At 37.8% G+C, this 22741-nt stretch overlaps 2 protein-coding genes and 1 pseudogene across 2 annotated transcripts in view; all 3 read right to left on the bottom strand.

Annotated features, from left to right (window-relative positions):
* Positions 1 to 22741, bottom strand: part of LOC110349421 (uncharacterized) — a 67479-nt gene that overhangs the window by 25808 nt on the left and 18930 nt on the right. The window lies entirely within an intron of this gene.
* Positions 1 to 22741, bottom strand: part of Eps8 (EGFR pathway substrate 8, signaling adaptor) — a 162195-nt gene that overhangs the window by 121291 nt on the left and 18163 nt on the right. The gene's annotated exons all lie outside the window — the stretch shown is intronic.
* On the bottom strand, positions 21050 to 21340 carry LOC101702168 (alpha-ketoglutarate dehydrogenase component 4 pseudogene; annotated as a pseudogene).

Here is a 22741-nt window from a genome sequence, read left to right as displayed (position 1 = left end):
TTAGCTTTTGATTAGCTCAAGAAAGTATTAGTTCCTTCAACTACAAAATAATGAAAAGAGTTTCCTCTACATGATAGTGTCATTATGTACACAGAGATTTCAAAGATTTTAATCTTTTATTTAAACTATGAAGTATATATGTCTCCCAGCATTGCTCCTGGTAAAAGGTATCTAATATATAACAGTAAATATTCTAATTGTCAACATCTATTCATGATTCTGCTAGTTAACATTATTTTTGTGCTAGCTAATATTAGGCTCACTTCTCAAATGCCACCAATATTCCCCATGGGTGTAAATGATCACTTTAAAACAGAACCACTCTAATGGGCTAAGAAGGCCTTTTGTGCATTGCAGCTCTGAATAGACTTTACATAATCACCATTTTGCCTATAACTCCTTTTTCCCTCAGCTGTAAAGTTTGCAAATAAATAATATTCTCAGAAAAGTTCAAAAGTAGAGGGGTTTTTTGGTTCAATATCTAAATTTTCATTTTGAATGCTTGGTATTTGAAGGATCAAACTACACTAAATGATAAGTGCTTCTACTATAAGAAAATTTTACCATTGGCAATAAAGTATCAACAAAGAACAGCCTGCTTCTTTCCAATTCACTTGATGCCCAAGGGCATTTTGCATGTATCTTAAAGCATTTATAGTGTGGTATCAGTCTTCCGCTTACATATTTTGTCTCATAATTGAATATAAGTTCCAAAAGGACAGAGACAGCTTATTTTCTTGAAACATCAACACCTGCAAAGTGCCCAGCAGGAGCAGGTGCTTAATAAATGCCGAATCCAAATGTGAGCACACATCTTCACTCACGGACTTCTGGATCAAACCTGCTATGGACTGGATATCATTCAAGTGCATCCCCCAAAGGTTTGTGGCTTGGGAGCTGGATCCTCAGGGCAGCAGTACTGAGAGGTGGTGAACCTTCAAGAGTGGAAGGTAGTTAGGGCCCAGGGCGGGGGAGCTTCAGAAGGGCTGAGTACTGGTCTACAGAGTGAGCCAGCTGTTCTGACTCTCTCTGGCACCCTGTCTCCAACCAAGGGAGAATGTCATCACTGTCCCACATGCTCCCACCATAGTGATGCCATCTGCCTAGAGCCCTCACTAAAGGCTGAATGTAGAGGCCATTGGATCTTGAACTTTCCACCTCCAAAACTATAAGCTAAATAAACTTCTTTTCTTTACAAAGTATCTAGTCTCGGGTACTTTTTTATAGCGCCAGAAGACAGGGTAATACAAAATCATTACCTACACCACAGTGGAGCCGGGTCTACCAAATCTCAGACCAAAATCTCAAGAGACTTCTACCTGGGCCTTATCCATACTAGTTAGTCACAGAGGGTGCATCTGCAGATCACTCTTACTCAGCTCAGACCATGCCTGGGATACTCTTCAAAGCCTCAATAATAGCTAACACCTGTCAGCACTCTCAGCGCCAAACACATTCTAGACCTTAGTCCATGTGAACGTTAAACTGTCCTCACAGTGTGTGTTACTCCCAGGTATAAGTGAAGAGGCCAAGGCTTAAGGAGGTTATGAAACGTGTTCAAAGTCCCAAAGCCATAGAGCAGAAGCAGGATTCAAGCCAGGGCTGACAGTAAAGTCCACATTCTCCACCCCTGAGTCTCCAAAAACACAGAAAGTGTGAGTGTTAATTTGAGGTGTCAGTTTGACTGCATCAAGGGTCACCTACATAGCAGGTAAAGCATTATTTCTAGGGTGTCCGCAGGGGCCTTTCCAGAGGAGGCAGATGTATGGGTGTGAACTGAGGGAGGATGATGGACACAGCACAATCCAACCAGCTGGGGGCACAGATGGTGCAAAAGAGAAGGAAGGGCAAATTCCTGCTCTCTCTTCCGAAGCCAGGGCACCTACCTCCCTCCTTTGGATGCTAGAACTCCAACATCTCTGGCTTTTGAACTCTGAAACTTACACCAGAGCCCCTATGGCTCCTGAGACATTGTCCTCAGACAGAACTACACCATGGATTCCCTGGCTCTGAGGCTTCTAGACTTGGACTGAGCCAGGCCACCGAAGTCCTCAGTTTACCAGCTTGCAGAGAGCTGACCACGGGACTGCTCAGCCTCCATGAACACGTGAGCCAGTTCCTAAATAACTCCCTTTCATCTATCTATGCATCCTATTGGTTCTGTCCCTGGAGAATCCTAACTACTAGAGAAATCTGCTGGTAAATAAAGCTTTCAAAGAAGCCTCTACAGGTCCCTTGAGGTCACTTTAGATGCTTTTTAATGAGCTTTTAGAAAGCAATGTTAGTGACCTTCTGGGAGTCTATCACTGTTTCTTCTGCTGCTCTCTGACGCACAGAGAATACTATCCAAAAAAATTACTCTGAGATGACAACAAAGTTAAAGATGACAATTATGCTAAAAAAAAAAAAAAAGGAAAGAAAAGAACCTGAGGTCTAGACATCTTGTGAACAAAGACTAAGAAAAAAATCAAACTGGTGGATTCACAGTATTACACAAAGGACCAGATCTCTATTAATGACTAAAGTCTATAGAAGGCTTAAAAACTATACAGCATGTACAAGTACACACACTAAATTGGAAGTTCCTGAGGTACAAAACTGCCACCAGAACATAACATGTCATGACATTAAAACTTTCATGAAAGACAATGGAAACAGTATAAGCTAAAGAATCAGATAGTCTTTGCCAAGTTTGAATCTCAGCTCTGTCAATTACTGCATGACTTTAGGAAAAGTACTTATGACTGAGCCTCAGTTTTCAGGCATGTTAAATAGAAACAATAATACCTCCCTTGTAGGAAAATTAAGAAAAACATAGTTAATGCATGATGATATCCACAACCATTAGGTTAAATACATTTGGACTGGCAATAATAGGAAAAAATGAGCACTCTTATGCAATAACAACACAAAAGCTAATGTCAGAGTCCTGTATGTTCAAAAGTAGCACCAGCAAAGAAACTGAAAAGCAATGGAAAATTGTCCTCCAGCTTAGACTGTCAGACACTACCCATGTAGGGGACCTCAGAGTGGCCATCCTAGACCTGCACCAGTATGAGTGTACAGCATGAGTCTCACACTCAGAAGGGCCAGGCCATGGCACCGTGGCCAGAGTGCCAATTTAGCTTGAAATAATTAATAACTCTCTTTGAATCTGAGTTTCCTACATGAGTCAATGGGATAACAGAGCTTGACTGAGAGCCTTGGCTCATGTACATTTCCATCTCCAGCCACCTCTCTCCAGGGCCAGTAAGGAGGCAAAACAAAGGGACCAGGCTGCAGGGAAGAGGACTGGGAGGCACCAACCAGCGCCATCCTGGGCTGGGGGTGTCACAGCCATCCGGATGGGCAGCTCACTGTAGTCCTCTCGCCCCCAGCCCTGTTCAGGTGTGAAGTATTCTCTAGCATGATCATTTGGAGGCTGACCACCTGCAGTTTGGGGTGGGAGCCTACTGGAAGAGAGATCGACTTTCCTGCCCCTCCTGGAGCCCCCACATTTTCATTTCTCTTCAGCCATGCAAATAATGTGACCTGCCCGTCCTTCACCTTGTGATGGCAACAAAGCTGCCCACGGACGAGAGGAGTTTCGTTAGGAAGTATCAACTTTCAAAATATAAATGTTAGCTACTCCCAACTTAGATTAATCACACTGCTTCCCTTACAACATGGCATTGAGATCAGTAACACAGTGACTTCGTGACTAAGGGAAAAGTTTTTACCTAGAGTAGAGGTAAGGAAAGAGGGAAATATCACTTGTTTAAAGGGAGCGGGGGGGACTGGTCTCTTTCTGTTTCACCCTGTGAAAAGCCTGTAACGCCTTTTCTGCCTTTTCCTCATCCAACTAGTCCTGGAAGGAATTAATGGAACACAAACATGTTCTAGATCCAGACAAAGATGAACCACAAACAACGGAATGAGTAAAATAAGTACGAATAACAACAACTACCGTACTGTTTGAGTGCCTGCTGGCTAATAGTTGATGCTTAGAGCTCTGTTCAAAAGAATTTTCATGCCTCTTTTTAAGTGTCAAGCTCTTAAAAGCCAGGCTGTTTAAGTGTTTTATGTATTTAATAATTTTATTCTTACAAGTGATTGGAGGTAAATAATAACACTGACTTACTTTAGAGATGAAAAACTTGACACACAGAATTTTAATAACTTGCTACTTCATGCAGCTGAGTGGTGAAGGCTGATTTCAGACACATAATTACAATAGTACAACAAACGCAGGAGCACAGGCTGTAGAAAGACCCACAAGCAAAAATTTAAGTAAACTGGATAGTAATAGTGTTAATAAATATTTTTTAAAATCTTTTATGGATCACACTGAAAACTGAACTATCAGCTATTTTAAACATTATTTATAGAGGGAAAACTCTACCTGCTTCAAAGTACTGATTTAAAATGAATACTTTAAAACCCATCTAGTTGCTCATTACAAGCTAAATTAAACTTAGTTAGTTTCCTTATCTGAAAAACAAAAGAACATTAGATGAGTGCAGCAAATACCTGGCATTTGTGCAGCACTCCCCTCTCCGAAAGCCAAAAAAGACATCAATATTGACCATTCCATTCTCTAATGCTGAACTCTGAGGCATGAGAATCCTCAACAGTCCCAGTCACTGCTAACTTATAAAAGAGGACAGCGAAGCAGGAGCCATGCACTACTTGTGAACTAGAGGAGTTCTGTGGTTCCCTCTGAACCCAGAAGACTACATACTCCACCAAAAGATCCTAAAGAAATCACTTTTGTCAGGTGAGTTTAGTAATCACTACTAGCAAAACATAGAGCTTTCACCAATAGGTCAAACCCTTATGAATACACAAAGAGGGGGAAGCAAAGTTATTGTCCCCATTTTAAGATTTTCATGCACCATGTAGATCATAGCTGAGGCTCTCCCCTTAGTAGAAACATCAACAGCTGTTCCATTTGGTTTTACCCAAACATATAGTTTAAAAACAGCAGATGATGAATGAGTAGGTAAATACATTACCCAAATGGAACTAGCTAAAGATATTACACTGAATCACAGTCGTGACAATCAAGGTGATCATGTCATTAAATCTCACGACGCCACAATAGTGATGGCGGAAGGGTGACACCACGTGCTGTAATACGTAGGTTTTACATCATGTTGCACATTCAATGAATATTTTTATTGGAGAAAAAGAAGCATCATACAATTACACAATAGGGCCAATAAAGGTCTTTTTGAGGTGAACATGTCTACACCAGTTTCTTAACTAGATATCTCATTCAGTGACACATCTAATAGATAACTAATTTTTTTATTGAAGCAGCAGTTATAGAGAGACTTTCTGGAATTACATGGGTAATTCCCTGGGAAGCACTGTGAAAGGATTAGCTCCATATTACATGCTATCCTTCTCGTCACTCCTCATTATCTGTAAAGTATAACTGAACATCTACAATATTGGCACCACAGTGCTGTCTGTCTAATAGGACATTTCTTTTTGATGGCCATGTTTATTGAAAATTGAACCTGATCTTCCTCACAAGTTTCCTCTTCAAATTTCCTCATTTATTTCAATGGTGCTTTTCTCTTTGTTACACTAGTGCTACTGGCTCCTACCTCTCAGTATCATCTCATGACTAGGTTATTAAAATCAATTTACCTGGTCTTTCTAGTTTGCAATAACTTTTATTTCTAATTAGTCTTCTTTTTCTAAGACTGAGAGTTTACTCAAAAAGGTCTGCTTTTGCTTTGATGTGCCCTTTCTAGAATCAACCATGGCAAGGTATGGCATCTTCTGATGCCTTAGCTTATTGATCATAAAGCCTGGTTTCAGCCCCCAGTTACTCCACTAACTAATTGAAGTAATTCAATTTGGTTTCCTTAGCTGCAAAATAAGAGTCCTAGATTAGCAGAGCTTGGGAATTCCTATTTTGAATAACAACAAATCTCCTGTCCTAGAATGTGAGATCCATTATAATCTGATTAATCAAACTCACGTAGAAATATCCCCCAAAGCAAACTCTGCCACTCTCAGCTACTGTTGGTCGAATTCCTTCCTCTAAAATGACAGGGCCTTTCTACTCTTACCTAAAAAGTTCTTAAACAGAAGAGTTAACATGGAAATGTTTTCTTCTTCATCTTTTTCTGACATTTTTCAAGTGTTCCACAGTCAATACGTAGGTAGGAAATGTTGAGGGGGGAAAAAAAAGAAACTTCCCAAACCAGAACTACAAAGCAAATTAATAAATGATGCCTAACTTAGTAATCTTCAATAATGCATCCTCTTTCTCTTTAGAGAGATTTTATTTGCTGTACACATATGGGCCCTGTTAACTTTCAAAACTTATTTGATACTCAGCACTGCAAAGTACAAAAACAAAAAAAATTTAAAACTCAACATATATAAGCTGTGGCTCCAACATAAGGATTCAATAGTTACTGGACTGTTTTTATTTTAGTTCTCTCAAGTGTATAGTCTAATTTATTAACATCCAACTGAAGTGGATAATGTATCTAGTTAATGTGTACAGTTAATGTGGTTATGTCAAAGTACTTAACCTTAGTATATTAATATATTCATTCCCTGTTCTCTAGAAGCTCAGCTTGTTTTTAAATATCAAAACGCATTATTTTATGAGTGCCAGGTTAGTGCCTTTAGTGCCAACTCAGGAAGTGGCAAGTGATGAAATACTAACTTGGGGAGAGCCTGCCAAATGTTTTTCCTGTCCTCACTGGTCATTACTCATAGGAAGATGAAATTAATGGTACGCAGATACCATCCATGTCTCCAGAATCTGCAGTGAGCTGACTTTGAATTAAGCAAGATATGTATCATATTTAAAATTTTAAAAAAACAGTAGTTCTTCATATGGACTAAAGAGAGCACAGAATTTCTTACCATAAAAGCCCTGTTTCAAGCCCTACCACTTAATAACTCTAGTCAGAATCAATCTTATTAACTCTCAACTTCAGATTCCTAATCAGTGAAAGGGCAGAGATCCTCAGACCAGCTGTGTCTACTGTGTAAGGCCACTGAGGTTCGAATCATATAATAATGTAAGCCTTTCAAAGACTGCAAAAGCCTTCACAAATATAAATTAAAGTATTATGGAAGCATTATTTATAAGTCAAATGCTCATCAATTTTATCAATTATCAAATAAATATATCTACTGGAAAATTAGCATCCATTTTCTAAGTATGGATTTCTATACATCGAGTTTTTGTCTCTTTTTAAAAAGGAAGATACACAACACTCTATATAATCTCAGGCAGTTACATGTCTGAACATCTCTTCTTAAAGACCTCCTGGGAGAAATATTCCACAGCTCCCTGGGTATTTTTCACTCTGAAACTGAACAACCCAAACAAGGTATAAACAAGAAAGCTCTCATTTCTCCCATCTGGAAAAAAAAAAAAGGAAAATATACCCAGCTGGTTTAAAACACTAGATATACAATTGATTCTGCAACAAGTTTTACAGCAGGTAGAGACAAAATATCTGAGGTAAAATGGACTTTTCCCTTTCATTCCAATTTCCTCCCACCCAGTTTCCTAGTTTTCATTATGGAAACTTGACACCTGCTAATCCAGAGTATGCAAGAGGTGTTTTTCTCTTCCTTCTTACCACAGACCATCAGCACATCAAGCACTTGTCAAATGTTAGGTAAAAGTCCCGATAAAAGCAGACACTAAGACAGCTGATACAGCTTACCCAGCTTTAGTCCAAAATGCTCTGAAATCCATAATTTTCTGAGTACTAACATCATTATACTCAAAAAGTTTTAGACTGTAGTTAATTTCAGATTTTGGAATTTCAGATTAGAGATGCTTCACCTGTAAAATTCATGTAAATATTTCAATATCTGAAAAAGTGTGAAACCTCAAACACTCTGAAAAACTCTGAAATCTGAAATTCGAAGCATTTCAGATAACAGATTCTCAACCTACATTGGAAAATAAGAATTTAAGGCCCATGTAACTAAAATTTTAATATCTATACCAAATGTTGTTTTGGAAGAGCTGAACACAATATGCCTGAATATTACTTTCATTTTTCATAGAATGTACAATATTGATTGGCTATTTGACTATGCCTTAGGCTCTCATTGAAACATAGGAAATGAGTGACTTGAATACTTTTTATTCTGTGTTCCATCACTGTCCAGTCTGTTTTTCCATATATATTTATTACCATATCTTCCCATAGCAGTTATTGTCCGTGGCATTTCATTGACAGTTCATACATTAAATGTGTTGAAATTCTCACTTGTCTACTACCTCCCTGGCACAGTAACCTCAAGGGCGGAAACTACACCTTGTTCAGTATTTCTTCTGAAATGCTGAGCACAGGGCCTGGCACGCAATAAGGCTCAATAATCGTTCGTTGAATGAATAAATCACTTACTATATTTTTTCTCCAGGATATATGTTCAATCGTAAATAGAAAATCATCTCAAAAGAAACTTTATCGTTTCCATTCTGCCTGGAACTGTGCTTTGCTCACAGCAAGGAGTCACTAAATATTTGATGACATAGTGATATTATGATAATGGAAATAGTAAGGAGACAAATTAACCTCCTCAAAACAAGACTGAAAAAAACCTTATTGTTTATCATCAAAAGAACCACAAAATATTGAGGGACTGTTTGAGATTATGGACAGTTATTTCTGTTCATCAGCTTTGGTTAGAAAGTTTTAGCGGTGCTCACATGAACCAGTAAGCCTGAGAAGAATCAGCTCCTTACATAAGCAAAATCTAGCAGGTGACAGTAGCTCATCTAAGAAAAATGAGTCTTCTATACTTACATTTCAGAAACCATAAGGTTCCTGCCTTTGGTCCCCTTCATCCAAGATGTCAGATAATAACTTTGCTCTGTTTCTTCCTGCTGAGGACAACTGCCTCGAGAACTGGTCTATCTTTCTGAGCCTGCTGGGTGTTTGGATGGAGGAGAGAGCAGGGCGCCAAGCCTGACAGTGATCTCCCACCCTGTGGGGGACACACCTGCCACTCCCGTGCTCAGTGTGTACGTGCCATGGCCCTGCCCCAATGCCAGCTCCAGTTTTAGTTCATGTCTGCCAAGGGCAAGTGTCCCTGAGTGGTGAACCTGGATTTACGTTCTGTTCTTGAACAGACATGCATGCACAACAAGAACAATTCCACTTTTATGTGGAGCAATGCTTATCACAACCTGAGTGGGATTTGATCCCATAAGCATTCCAAGCATTCAGTGAAGATAAAACCTAAAGATGAAACTCCTTTACATGGATCTATCAAGACAAACCCCCTCCTTCAATTTGATCAATTAGGTTGTACCCTGGATAGATTTCACTTCCCCAGAGTAGCAAGGTTTGAAAAGTCCCTATCTTTATGGTCTAAAATAGATCTTGCTGGAATCAAGAGGTACAAATACATGAAGAAGTGAATGTGACCCCTAGAAACACACAGTCTGGTGCATAGATTAAAGGAGCCTCAAGCAGTGACTAAATGCTTAACACTACAGGATGCCAAAGTAGACCAGCAAGATTGAAAACTGCAATGCCTTTTATCACCTTGTTCAGTACCTGAAACCACAATTAATTATTCATATGATACTGAATGAAAATATACTGCACTTCTAGTATTGCTGTGTATAAACATACTGACTATCCATATAAGCACTTTTTTTTTTTGGTACCGGGGTTCAAACTCAGGACCTTGCACTTGCAAGGCAGGCAGTGACACCACTGAGCTAAATCCCCAGCCATATAAGCATTTTTAAAGCATGTTTCAGAAACACATCCACCAATTTAGACGTGGACTCATCTTGAAAAAGAGCATCACATGTAAAAATACTCCTTTTCAAAGTCTCAAAATAAATTTCTCTCTGAACCCTGACCCTTCAATGAAAAGAGACTCTAAGAATATACCCCTTATGACATTACAGTAAAAGTAAATAAGACTCAGGTTTCTGCTTGTCTCCTTATGACAAAAAAGAACAAGTCTCACCTCTGCATTATCAATTTCAGCATTCTATCCTCACCTTCAGTAATAGCAATATTCATTTATTCAGCAAGAAAAATAAAAAAGCGCTACAACAATAAACAAAGTTTCAATGAATCCAATCCTTAAAAGCTCACATTAAAGTGCCCTCCAGTCAAACCAGTCTGTTCTCAAACCTGCAATAAGTATTTACTGGACAGGTTCAATCCAGGCACATGCCATATGCTAGGGACACAACAATAAATGATGAGACAAGATTTCCTGTGAATGAAGAAACATACCATCCCTTCTTACTTTTGTTTTCTTCAGGTCATTTCCCTTCTCTACGACATAATTCTTCCATACTTTTCCTCCCCTTCAGTGTCGGTCCAACCAAATTCTACTTACGCCATAGTTCAGATGACACAGAGATATTAACTAGATTGCTGATAAAGAAACTGAGACTCAAGCAGGGATTTAATCTGGAATGTGTGGGAGATGGGGGAGAAAGAGTAGGAAAGCTAACTGTCGTAACATAATCTTAATGACTCTATTTATTGATCACTTAACACCTTGAAAATACTTTAGAATCTGATATCTCATTTTATTATCATAAAAATCTCATGAGGAAAGCTTGCAAGAATCATTACTTCTCTAATGACATCAACCATATTAGCTGCATCATTTTACTTACAGTGGAAGAGGCATTTCTAGGATAAAACATCATTTATCGAGGGCGTTGTGTCTTAGAGAAATGTAACATGGGCAGTAACTGAATCTTTAGGAAATGAGAATATATCCTCAAGCTGTGAATTCAGTGGTGAACAAGGGACCCCAGTTAAGGCCACATGTTTCTCCTTCAACATGCCAAAGTCATTTAGCTTTGTTCGGAAACATTTATGTGTCTAGGAAACATTATCAATGAAGTTGTTGGGCTTTTCTCATAATTTTCCAAAGTATTTTCTAAGCAAAAAGTAAATGCAACTGTAAGAATGCTATTAATAATGCATCATAGTTATAAAAAGCAAAACTAGTGTTGAAATGGAAGATACACAAAGGAAGCCCTGTGAAATAACTATGTCTCTGTTTCTTTTTCAGAAATCTTCCGTAATTTCTTTATATACTTCTAAATACTTTTGGGATGGGAAAATAAATCATATCAGCTATGAATTCTATTGCCATTATTCAGAAAAGGTGTACCTAATGTATAATCCACCATAATTCAGGCACAAAAGCTAAGAACCATCTGATTAACTGGATATGTTCCCACTTGAAAAACATTTTGGATGCTCATTTTCATCTTCTATATGTCAGGCAGTAGCTAAAAGATAAAGGGTACTTAAACTAATTCAGGCAAATCTCAATAAACTTATTCTAGTGATCAAACTATGAGCGATATGAGCTTTATCTGTTCAATCTAATTCAAATGTTCTCACTTCCCCTCATATGGTAACTCCATAAACTCTTTGACACTGATGAGTTGGTGTTAAATGCATTCTATTCCTGAATGTTACCAAGTAACCTAGAGCTTTCATAATGCCAACAAAACCATACTGGTAGTGCAACATTAACAAACTTAAACAAAACTGTGTAAATATTAAGTAACAGCCAGGGCAATTACTGTTTCCACAGACTTGTTCCTGCAGGGGAAGAGACAGCTAGGCATCTTATCCCAGACCTGAGGAGGCTGAAGAAAGACCAGAGCTGATGGGTCACCCGCTAGGTTGCCATCTGGCGTGGGACCAAGCAGAACAACAGAGCTTGGCAAAGGAGTCACTGTGTTGTGCGTCCAACTGGGCATTAGCTTTATCCCAATGGACACTATCTGGTACTCAGTTTCACACCATTCTTCCACTCTGTGAATTCTCTTTCTGTGCCAGGGAGGATGAGGGGAAGATTCTGTCACATTAGGTGTTTGCCTGACCTCAATTAAGATACTTGTTCCATTTGGGAAAGAAGAGTTTAAATGACTCCTATTCTATAAACTCCCAAAGACTTGGCAGGAGAGGGAAAAACTGGAATGGAAATCCTGAATTTCTTCACACTGCACCACTATACATAAATCTGAAGTAGGGGGGAAAAAACTCAAGAAGGATGAGTCACATAATAACATACTCCTATTTTTTTAGTAGCTAATCTGAGGATATATTACTTAGCATGGCTTGGTAGTGAGTTAGGAATAAGTGAACAGGAATTCATCTTTAGACCATCAGCAAACAGTGATAATCATGTATGCTACCAGACATAAAGGGAACCACACAATTCTCAAACACTTTTTTCCATAAATGGAAAGTATTTCTCCTTTCCCTGAAGACTCAAATTCATCTATTCCAAGAAAACTGTCTACATGAGTTAGCTGAACATATAAGCGAAATATGTGAAAGGAACAAAAAGCTGCAAAAATATTAGCTTTCTTTTTCATCAAGTGTTAGAAGGAGGGTTGTAAGCCGGCTGAGCAATGCATAGTATGAAGTGATATGGCAAGGCCAGGGCAGGAATGAACCTCCCTTGATATTCCTATCACTCAGTTCTTTTCTCCTCCACCTCTCCAAGGTGCAAAGGGAGAGGGATGCTGCTCTCCCAGTCTGAACCAAAGTTTAAGCCCTTGGCCTTCAGTTCCTCCCCATCACTACTCTCTACCAAGACATCCCTTAGCCTGATGAGCACAGAGCCAGGAACCCATGCAGACGTTGGGTTGGCATGATCCCAGTGGCTGGAAATGTCAAGAGCAAAGCTGTGTTGAAACTCCTTCCTCAAAGGTATTGCCGATGACCTCACACAGATGGAGATATACTTCCAGAAAATGTTCCAGGACTGTCCGCCATTTCCTTCTGTTTCCAAGTTTTAGAAAATGCAGGCCTTCCTCCGTGGCTCTTAATAGAAGTGATGTTGAAACCACTTGACGCACTCTACTGGGTTCTCTGCTCAGCAAACCCTTAACCTGGCCTCTCTTTCCTAAGCACTCACATCCCCACCTCCACCCCAAGATTTAGCCAGCTTCCCCTCCATGCCCTTGCCTGTCTCCCAGCACTAAAGTCTGACCTAATGATCCTCTTCAGTCTCTCTTTGAACTCCTTATTCTACCGTGTCACTCTGTTTCTTGAATGCAGTCAGACCTCTTCACCCACGGGTTCTACTGTACAGATTTACCCAGCCTTGGATCAGAAATATTTGGGAAACAACTTTGTGTCTGTACTAAAATGGAGAGAGTTTTTTCCTTTCTCACTATTCCCTGAATAATACAGTGTAACAGGTATTTATCCGGCGTTTACATTATATTAGGTATTATAAGTAATCTAGAGGTGATTTCAGGTACACAAGAGGATGTTTGTAGGTTATATGCAAATACAAAACCATTTTATATAAGGTGCCTCATGGATTCTGGAATCCATGAGGGGTCTTGAACCAATCCATGGATACCTGGGAATAGGTGTAGCCTCATATTCCTTTCATATTTACCTCCCTCCTATCACTGCATGCCTTAGGGTACTGCACTTTGCAGAACTCATTTATATTTACACAGCTCATTCTGCAGCTAGATAGCATTACTCTTTTACCTGCCCACAAGTGTGGCTCTGACCACATTTCCCATCTATGTAGAGATACAACACTATTTCACTTAGCAAGAGTCATATTGTGGTTTATTTTACAAAAGTGTTACTTAATCCTTTCAGTCTCTCCTGCAAATTTTCCTATAATCAAAGTTACATAGAAGAAACTATTCCTAAATATTCAGGCAAAAAGCAACTGTTAAGGTTTATATCTAGATGTCTCCGAAAAGCCTCATGCACTCCAAGGTGGGGCTTTTCGGAGTTGGCTGGATCCAGGTGTGCAATACCGGGATTAAGGGTGTGCGTTACTAAGTCCACAGATTGGAATTAGCATAGTTCCAGGTGTGAATAATGGGAAGGTTTATCCTGGGTGTGGGTGGCACCAACCACAATGTTTGTAGCCTGAATGGGATAAAAGGAAAGGGCAAGTTTAATGCTGCTGCTGGTGCTGCTTGCCACACTGTGGACTCTTTCTCCTCTGTGAGGCACCTCTGCCATGTGCCACCCTGCCTTGGAGCAAGCCAACTATGAACTGAAACTTCTACAAACTGTGAGCCAAATAAATCTTTCTTCCTTTAACTTTGGGTGTGAGGTGTTCTCTCTCAGTAATGAGAAAAGTAACTAGGAAAGCAAGTAACATGGGAAACTGTATACCTGACAAAGGAATTGAATACCAAGGGCCACATTAGTGAAGAGGTCTAATCAATAAAGCTTTACCAGAAAGAGACAACAAATGAAATACAAATGGGATCTACTCCTTCTTAATTTGTTTTAACTTATATGTTCTACCAAGAACTTTAACTAGAATTTGGGACAGAAAAATCAAGGTAAATATGCCACTACGAAATTAAAAGAAACCAACAAAAGAAGTGGTTCCTTATTTTTAATCTCAGAAGGAAATAAATAGGTAAACACAAAGAAAACTATGTTTTTATTAGCAAAGCATACTTTAAAGAAATAAAAGGGATACATATAGAAGAGGAAAAAGTCAAACTATCCTTATTCAGGTATTATCCTTTACATAGAAGACCAAAAGAAATCCACTAAAAGATGTGTAGAACTAATAAACAAATTCAGCAACAAAGGAAGACACAAAATCAACACAAAAAACCCAAAACACCAATAGTGAACCCATTGAGAAAGAAATTAGGAAAAGAATACCATTCACAATAGCTTCAAGAAAAATTAAATACTTAGGAATTAACCTAACAAAGAAAGTGAAAGCCCTCTATAATGAAAACTATGGTACTCTAAAGAAGGAAATCAAAACCAGGCATGGTGGCAACACACCTGTAATCTCAGCACTCAGACAGCTGAGGCAGGTCACCATGAGATCAAGGCCAGCCTAGTCTACACAGTGAGTTCAAGGCTAGCCTAAACTAAATAATGAGAGCTTGTCTCAATCAACCAATCAGTCAATCAAAAATAAGATCAAAGAGGACATTAAAAAAGGAAGGATATCCCTTGTTCCCACATAGGCAGAACCAATATTGTCAAAATGGCCTTATTTTCAGAACTGATATATAGATTTAAGGCAATCCCATTCAAAATGCCAACAGCATTCCTCACAGAACTACAAAAAACAATCCTAATTTTTATATGGAACCAGAAGAGAAGTGACTTAGAAAAGCAAAAGCAAAGCAGGAGGCATCACAATCCCAGATTTCAAGTTATACTACAAAGCTGCAGTCATAATGACAACAAAACAAGACAAGACATGTGGATCAATGTTGCAGAATAGAAGATGATAGAAGATGTAGAAACAACCTCAGGCATATTAAATCATCTGATCTTTGACAAAGGGCCAAAAACATATGCTCCAGGAAAGACAGCCTAACAAATAGTGCTGTGACTAGTCCCATATCTATCACCATGCAGCCAAATAAAATTAAAATAGATCCAAAAAATGGATCAAAGGTCAAAGACAATCTAACGGAAAATAAAATAGGTAAAATTCTTGAGGACACAGGCATCAACAAGGACTTTCTGAAAAGAACCCTAATTGTAGAAGAAATACATTAAGAATCAACAAATGGGATTATATACACACACACACACACACACACACACACACACACACACACAACTTTTGCAAAGCAAAGGAAAAACCAATGGAGTGAAGAGACAATCTACAGAATGGGGAAAAAATTGTTTGCCTGCTACTCCTCAGACAGAGAACTAATATCTAGAATACATAAAGGACTCAAAATTAGACCCCCTCTAAAATAAAAGACCCAATCAAAAAATGGGCAACTGAAATGAACAGACACATTTCTCAGGAGTGCAGATGGTCAACATCTATGGCTAGTAGAGAAATTCAAATTAAAATAACACTGAAGTTTCATCTCACTCCAGAAAGAAAGGCTATCACAAAGCATCAAGTAAGAACAAATGCTGGTAGACCACGGGGTGGCAGGGGGAGGAGTAGGTGCCTACACTGTGGATGGGAATGTAAACTAGTACAACCACTATGGAAATCAGTATGGAAATTCCTCAAAAACTAAAACTAAAAATTGCATTCAACCCAGCTATTCCTGAGAGAGTTAAAGACATCATATTACAATGATACATGGATTCCCATGTTTCTAGCAGCACAATTCATAACAGCTAAATCTTGGAAGCAGTCTATATGTCTGTCAACAGATGAATGGGTAAAGAAAATATGGTCTTTATACACAATGGGATACTACTTTGCTATGAAGATAAATCTGAGTTATATGTAGGTTAATGATGTATCTTGAGACCATAATGTCAAGTGAAATAAATCAGACACACAAGCTTAAGTATTGCATGATTTCTCTTATATGAGAAATGCAAAGTTTAAACAATTAAAGAGTAAAATAACAGACAACAGGAAACGGAGATGTATTTTTGGAAATGGGAAGCGGACCAAGAGATGGAGGGAGGTGAGCAGGGGGGGAGGAGAAGGGGGCATAAAAAGAATTAGTATGTGTCAGTACATGTACTGACTCCCTGTGACGAATGTAATCATTCATTACTGCAAATATGTGCCCATAAAAATTAAAATTAAAAAATAAAATTAATTTTTGACCCCTAAAGCCAGCTTTAATGTACTTTATTCATAAGCCAGTAAGAAGGATTGTAAAGCATAGTTCATCTGTATAGAGCCTACTCCTTCAACAGCTACTTAAGGTACAGCGTTACATGCTACAGAGTCCTTAATCAACTGTATCTCAAATGTTTTTAATCGTCTCTTTTCAGTCTTCAATCCATAAGCATTCATTCAGCTCAGTATTTTTTTATTTACATGAAAAGAAATCATGGTAGGAAGTTTTGTTGTAAGTACTAAACGTGAATGTGTTAAATGATGATGTAAAGCACTTCTTAAATGGTCCATCTGTACAAGAAATATAAAACTCTACTTTTTTGGTAGAACCATTCTGGCCAAAAAAAAGAACAGTAAGCTCAATAAATGCAATAATTTCAAGGCAATAATGAGTGAAAACAATATTTTTTAAAACTTGCAAAATTGCAATTCGATATGAAAATCTCTAATTTCTGTTCGTAACCTATCCTGGGATATTGCTGTTGCTACAGTAACATGTTTCCTATATTTGTTATTAAAGGAAATTATGATCAGATGTTGGTGAAAATAAGATAATATTTTTCTATCCAAAAGAAATATACATAAAAAATAGAAAGAAATTTGGGACATGACACACTCTTCTCTCCTTCCCACCTCAGCATGGGAGGAAATTTTAATGCATTTCCTCCATACCATATGCTAGTGTTCTAGGGTCGAGTCAAAGTCAAAAGTTCCAAAATCATTTTGCAGGCAAGACAATACCCCAATGCCTCCTCTGCTCATTTATGTTCCCATAACTTGCTATGAAAGTACACAAAAACTAATTATCTCCCAAGTAGATTTCTTGCTATGGTGAAAACCATGACTTAGTTTTAATTCACAACATGTTCAGCACAGTACCTGTATAAAGTTGGAATATAAAATCTATCACATCAGAAAAGTTAGAAGTAGCTGGATGAGAGGGCAAGGGACAATCTGTTCAGGCCCACAAGGTTCCTGGCAAAAGCAACTTAAGAAATATGTCAAGTTCAGCAGAAAGAGAGCCAAAATATCAGATAGAAACTATCAGAACCAAAGACTGATTTTATGTATAATGTAAAACCAACAGGCTTTTAATGACCTTTTCTATCTATGAGTTTGTGACAATAAATCCTAAATATTGTATTTTATGGGCTTGGCGGTTTAAACTTCAACTAGATAAAGTAGTATCTAAGCCTCAGAAGCAAGACATTATCCTTTGTCAATTTACCTCTTCTTAGTCAACATCCATGTCTAATGACAGCAATTCTGAGGAGCCAGATCCTAGGGAAAGAGGATCCATTTACACGATCTGGCTAAACTCTGACCTCTTTTTTCAAGCTCTCACTTGACATAAGAACATAAGGCCTCAAACTTTCTAAGGAAAGAGGAAATAATATAAGCAACTCCAAAATCAACAATAACAACAAAAAACAGGTCAAATCTATAACCACTACAAGTAAGCATCATCTATTTCAAGTATGAGATCAGTCTCTAAAAACTGTAGACCATTAGTCATTTTCCATTTAATTACTTTACACCAAACATCAGAAATATCCTTTTCTACAAACAGGGCAAGCCACATGATGGGTACCTCTTAGGTTACAGTTAACCTTAGAAACCCTTCAAGCTATGGGGTCACAACCAACTTAGAATTCCCAAAGAAGTCAGGTAAAGCGAACCCCTCTAAAAACACTCACTGCATGTAAGACCCAGAAGCCTACAGGACCAAGCCAGTCTTGGACCACAAGAAGACACTTCATTCCCAACACTATTGCTCTATTCTCCATGAGAGTAAAGTAAACACCCTGTTTTCCAAACACATTAATAAAGGAGGATTGGCACCTGCTTGCCCTAACACTATTTGTCCCAAAAGGTGGTACGTCTGTCTCCTTGTCAGCCACACATGGTTGATATAATCTGGAGATGGAAATGGTCCTACAGCTCTCCTTGCCGAAATGCCCATCAAAATACTCACTAGTCAGTTTTAAGCTATCTGGAAATCTGTTTTCCCACTAGGATTTCCCAAAGTAAAAATAATTCAAGTGGAAAACATATTATAAAATTGTCTTTCCCCTGAGAATAAAAGCTAGGTTTTTTTCCGGATGTTCTTTTACAAATAACATTTTTTACTCAGCTTAGAACACTAAAGAAATGTTGGATTTTACCTTGGAAATTAGTCACAGTCCCGCTCTTCTGCAGATGAGAACTGACCTATGTAAAAATTCAAGTCCTACAGAATATTAGAGTTAGGAGGGTCTTGAAGATAGCCATTTTTTAAAAAAACTGTTCTGGGTAATACAATTAAATACTGAATAATCCCACTAAAAGGGTCAACAAGACTGAGATTTAAGAATGTTAAGAGCAGAGATAACAAGAGTTATATAACAAGGTAGGTGTGTGGTATTTACCAGTTATTAAAAGAATACCACCATAAAAGTTGAGTCCTTGATACTTTAAATGACAGAATTACCAGAATCCAGTTTTTTTTTCCAGAAGAAATTATTTTTTCAATGTTAATCTCAAGCAAATATAACCTCTTTCCAACATAGTAGTGACTTGGCTACCCACCAACATCTATAAAGGATAAACAATGATTTTTCCTAGCTGTGTAAGTGGATGACTAACACTAAACAATATTGACACTGATCTCAAGAAACCATCTTAACGATTCTATCCCAGAAAATGGGACATAACAGGTAGAAAGGACAAAAAGAGTAGTCTGGCACTCAGAAGAGTTTCCAGGTTTATATATCTTTTGATCCAGCTGGGAAAAAAAATATGAAAAAACTAAAAGGACCTAAAACATTTCTTAGACATGTACTATTTTAATTAGATTATTTTAACATTTTATAATGTTTACTGTGTATACTGGTAACTCTATAAATGAAGTTAAAATCTCTAGGGCATATAAAATACAAACATTAGCCACTGCTACAGTTATTCATAATTACAGTGGCAAACAATTTTCTTATAAAATATTTAAATTCTTTGTGAAGAAATACACCCCTTCCTTTTCTATGTACCCCAAGTCAAACCTAATCTCTTTTCCTGTCACTCATAAAAATTTCACTTTATGATCTATTAGCCAAGATTGCACAAAATGAACCGAAAGAATAGACCAGAGTTATCTTTCTATAGATAATGATGGCAAAATAAATTGATGTATGTTTAACAAACAATACATAAGAGACACAATCGGGTAAATGTCATAAGTCATTCTTCTACCATAAACTCAAGTACTAAATTTTACCAACAGGCTCTCATTAAAAGTGACACAAAAAAGAAAAAGAAGAAATGCCACTTTTGGTATATAGCTATAACAAGAACAATGAAGAAATAAATGAAAAATGTATTTTCAAGGACATATTTAAAAGAATAATTCAGAATTTCAAGTAAAATAAGAGAAGTAGCGGTGAAATTATTAGTCAACATCCAAAAGGCTACACAAATAGAGTATAAAACACTAATATGCACTGGCAAATATTAGAATAAAATTTTTGTTAGAAATATCTTAAATATATCTGAAAAGCAAAACATAATTAAGACATTAACATATAAGGTAATTTATGATTTATAACAAGTGCTATAAAATTATCCCATGACATGAGAACATTTAATATTCCATTGAACATCTCCTAGACAATAAACACCACTAAATAATAACCATGCTTTCAATCCTGTCTAATAATAGCATCCACAAGAATCTGATTATGGAGCAAAATAAATTGAATTGAAATTGAATACAGTACAAAAATTTCCTGAACTTTCTGAACAAAGACATATTTTGTTATTTTTCACTTTTCTTACAATTAACTCATTTTATTCTTAGCAGCTGAGTAGTATTCAAAATAGTTTCAGTTATTTGTAATTTTTATATAACTTTATTCATTATGAAAACCTGGAATAAGAATCACCTAGTAAGTAGTGACCTAACAAACAACAGTGGAGGGCCGGGATTTAGCTCAGTGGTTTCTCCGCCTGCTGTGCAAGTGCAAGGACCCAAGTTTGATCCCTGGTACCAAGAAATAAAAATAAATAAATAAAAACAACAGTGGATCTAATACACTATGTCAAAAAAGTGCAAAAAAACTATAGAAAGCCAAGAAAAGAATGGATAACGTTATTAAAATATTATTTTTATATTTTGGTCAGAAGCTGACCAAGATACATAAATTAGAAAATACAAGTATCCATCTAAATTTTTGATATTTCTTTTTTTTCCCACAGAATATTTATTAAGGTTGTTTAATACACAATTTTTCATATGTCATTTTGGAAGTCTTTTTTTTGTGTGTAGTTTTTGGTTTTTGTTTTGAGACAAGGTCTCACTAGTCCAGGCTGGCCTCCAACTCACGGAGTTCCTCTTGCTTCAGCCTCAGTCCTGGGATTATAAGTGTGTGCCACCACATCTTGCTGGAAATCCTTTACTGTAAAGCTAATTCTTTTGTCTGGTGACAAACAGCAGTCACAATCATTATTCTGGACACCCATGCTAGATAAACTCCATTTCTTCTTGAGATGTAAGTTTCCTTTTGTATTTCTGCATAACATTTTTATCATTTCTGCTGTTTCTGGCAAACCCTGCTTCATCACCAAGTCTGGTGATTTATTTCCCTTACATGCTGTGAAATCACAAAAGAGTGAGGTGGTATCCCTGCTGATCTCACAGCTGCTCACACACGGGTTTACAATGGGCTCTTCTGTCGAACAACCTTATTAATGGCACACGTGGCTTGACCACCTGAACCACTGTGCTGGTGGACGCCACCTTGCCGCCCACCATGACCTCGCAAAGGTGCACTAAAAATACTCATAATTACAACGGTGTTTGGAAAAAACTGCACTGAAGCATAGCTTTTGAGGCCCTTTCCATGAGGGTTTAGCTAATGAGACTATCAGAAAGATGTCACTGTCTTACTTTTAAATTGGCTTTTCACAAACCTTGAAAATTGTCCTCAGGGGCCGGGGATTTAGCTCAGTGGTTTCGCCACCTTCTGTGCAAGTGCAAGGACCCGAGTTCGATCCCCGGTGCCAAAAAAAAAAAAAGAAAAGAAAATTGTCCTCCAATGATAAGGTGGAAAAGGAAAGTGTGAGACTGAAATATTCTCACCTTTGTCAGGCTCTTCATCAAGAGTTCAGTTTATTCATAGATTAAGTTACAAAATGCTTTACAATGATGGCTTACTTATGAAATCTGTGAAATGTCAAAAGGGAATTATCATAGTCCATATTGAAAAACAGATGTGCTTGCCAGAATAACAGTGCATTTGTGCCTGTCACCATGATTAAACTTTTTCAGAGTATTTCCATTTAGGTTCAGTAAAACTTGTGGCCTTTTCCCTTTCATACTGTGTTGGGGAGTTACCAGTATGAATCCTCTGATCAATTTGCCAGAAGTTACTTCCTTCATCATTTAACAAGTATTCAGCTCCTCTCATACACAAAAGGAGCATGAGCACAGCCTTTGTGGCTTTTGGAGCCTACCTGCAAAAAGCCTGATAACTGGCAGCCATGAGACACAGAGCTTGCAACACATGACAGAAGTATGTGCCTAACGGATCCCACAAAAGCTTAATGGGAAGGAGGATGTATCAATAAAGATTATTCTATTAGGTCCACAGAAACTGGACCTTCATCAACAGATTAGATTTGTATATGCTGATAAAGTCCAAAAGATATTGCAAGTCAAGAGAGGAATGACACTCAAAGCAAAGAAATTGGGCAGACTTAAGTATTGTAAGGCAAATTATACAGTAAATAAAGACTGGCATCACCTTACCTTTGGCAAGACAGATTTGAAATAAGTGGTTTAAATAAACTGAAGTGGGCAGGTATATCAGATATAGCAAGACACAGACTTAAAGCCAAATAACACAGTGAGGAGACAATAGTTTAAGAAAATGTCATGGAACCCCAAAATAGTGAAAAATTAAGCAGAAGGGGGAAAGGCAAGGGTTAACAGTAGTATTTGGCAACCAACTGGACACAGCAAGTAAAGGAGCAAGGGTCAAAGACATATTCTTCCAATGGGCTAGAAATTGTCCCTAGAACTGAACTATTTCTTTCTTTCTTTTTTTTTTTTTTTGGTACTGGGGATGGAACTCTGGACCTTGCACTTGCACTTGCAAGGCAGGCGGCGGAACCACTAAGCTAAATCCCCAGCCCTAGAACTGAACTATTTCTG

The sequence above is a fragment of the Heterocephalus glaber genome, unplaced genomic scaffold (genome assembly GCF_053883595.1).
Source record: "Heterocephalus glaber isolate CG9 unplaced genomic scaffold, H.glaber_assembly_v1.0 deba00001444, whole genome shotgun sequence".
NCBI classification, from domain to species: Eukaryota; Metazoa; Chordata; class Mammalia; order Rodentia; family Bathyergidae; genus Heterocephalus; species Heterocephalus glaber.
This window is presented reverse-complemented; position numbering and strand designations above follow the sequence as displayed.